The sequence below is a fragment of the Pan troglodytes genome, chromosome 7 (genome assembly GCF_028858775.2).
Source record: "Pan troglodytes isolate AG18354 chromosome 7, NHGRI_mPanTro3-v2.0_pri, whole genome shotgun sequence".
Lineage (NCBI taxonomy): Eukaryota > Metazoa > Chordata > Mammalia > Primates > Hominidae > Pan > Pan troglodytes.
In genome coordinates this window covers 153,597,048-153,598,934 of record NC_072405.2, presented here as the reverse complement: position 1 = coordinate 153,598,934, position 1,887 = coordinate 153,597,048, and positions in this window count along the sequence as shown.

Below are 1,887 nucleotides of genomic sequence, written 5' to 3'. Positions count from 1 at the left end.
AAAGCTCCTTCACGAGCCGGCTTCCCCTCATGCCCCGCCCCCTCAGGCTCCGCCCTCGTGTCCCGCCCCCGAAAGGCCCGCCCCCGAAAGTTCCTCCCCAGCCACCTCCCCACATGCTCCGCCCCCAGGCTCCGCCCCATGTCCCGCCCCCACCGGCCCCGCCCCGCAAGGCCCAGTCCCCAGCAGCTCGGTCCCGAGCCGACCCTGTCACGTAGGCTGCGCCCACCAGACTCTCCGGATCCGACGCGCGTGGGCTCCTGGCTCCAGACCCCCAACGGGGAGGTCGCGGCCGCGTGCTGGGAGACTTGTCCCTGAGGACGCTCCCCGCCAACCCCCAGCCCCCGCCGACCCCCAGCTCCCGCCTCCGCCGACCCCCAGCCCCCGCCTCCGCGGCGCCCACGGCTTGCCTCCACGGGAAGTCGCTGTCTCCGCCTTCAGCGCGGAAGGAGAACCGACGCCTCTCCAGGCCGCGGACCCCTAGCTAGGCGGGCAACGCCTCCACCGCCGCCGCCACCGCGTGCGCGCCCTGGCGAGCCGTCCCCCACCACGCGGCCCCTGCCGCTCCTCCCGCCGCAGGCAGCCCCTCCGGGATGTGCTCCCAGCCGCTGGCTGTGCTCACTCCACTTCCTGCCTGCCCAGATCGCACTGAGCCGCCAGGCCCGCCAGAGCCCCGCGTGTTAGTTGCCTACGTACCGCAAATTGGGTGTCCTAAAACGACATCCGCCTATTATCTCAAGGCTTCTGTGGGCCAGAAGGCCAGGCTTAGCTGGGTCCTCAGCTCAGGTCAGCCGCTGTGTTCTCATCTGGGGGCTGGACTGGGGAAGGATCACTTCCCACCTCATGCAATTGCTGGCAGAAGTCATGTCCTGGTGCCTGTAGGACTGAGGGCCGGCAGGAGCTGCTCTCAGCTCCCGGGGGCTGCCTGCCAGTCCCTGCTGTGTGGCCATCTGCGAGGGTGGGCGGTTCACAGGGTGGCCGCTTCCCCAGGGTCCATGGGAGAACCCCACCCCCAGATGGAGTCCTGTGGAACAGAACCTAATTGTGGGTGACATGCCACCCCCTCAGCCCAGTTCTACTCAGATTCAAGTCACAAGTGCCACCTGTAGCCAAGGGAAGGATGGGCATTGGGCTGGCTTTGGCAGATCTCCTTAGGATATCTGCAGCATTCTGCCCCCCCAGCACTTCCCATTTCCACTTTCTATATGATTTCCTTATTATATTTATTATTAATTATCCCCCGCTCCCACACTCCCATGCAAATCAGCTCTTGGAGGGCAGCCACCTGTTCTTGTTCTGGGTGCCTGATGTGTGCTGGGCCCTCGTGTCGTGTGGACTGAGTGAGCATGAGTGGAGATCTTAGGTGCTGCTGGTGCCGTGGCACCCTAGGAACTGCCTGCCCCCACCCAGCCCTCTCTCCAACTGCCTCCTGGACTTAGCAAGGTGTTGAAAACCAGGCAGTTCTGCTCCCTCCTCGTCCCACCCCCCTCTCCCATCCTGTTGCTTTTACCTCCCAATGTTTAAACCACCGGCTCTTGTCCAGCCTGCTTCCTCTGTCCCGGCTGCAACCCCATCTCCTCTCACCAGCATTACTTCTGTGCCCTGCCCTGGGGTCTCCCTGCCTTCATTTGGGCTCCCCTGTCCACCCCTCCTACAGCAGCTGGAGGGACTGACTTACCGGGCAAACCCACAGTGGCCCTCCCAGCTTCACGCCTGTCCTGCAGGATGAGGTCTGGGCCCCCTTAGCAGCTGCAAAGGGGCCTGCACAGACTTGCAGGCCGCCCCTCTCACCACCCTTTCCCCTTCCAGGAGACTCAGCAGCAAGTGCTTGCCCTGCCACACAGCATCGGCTGCATGCCTCAACCCTGGGCCTTGAACACCCCCGCTCCG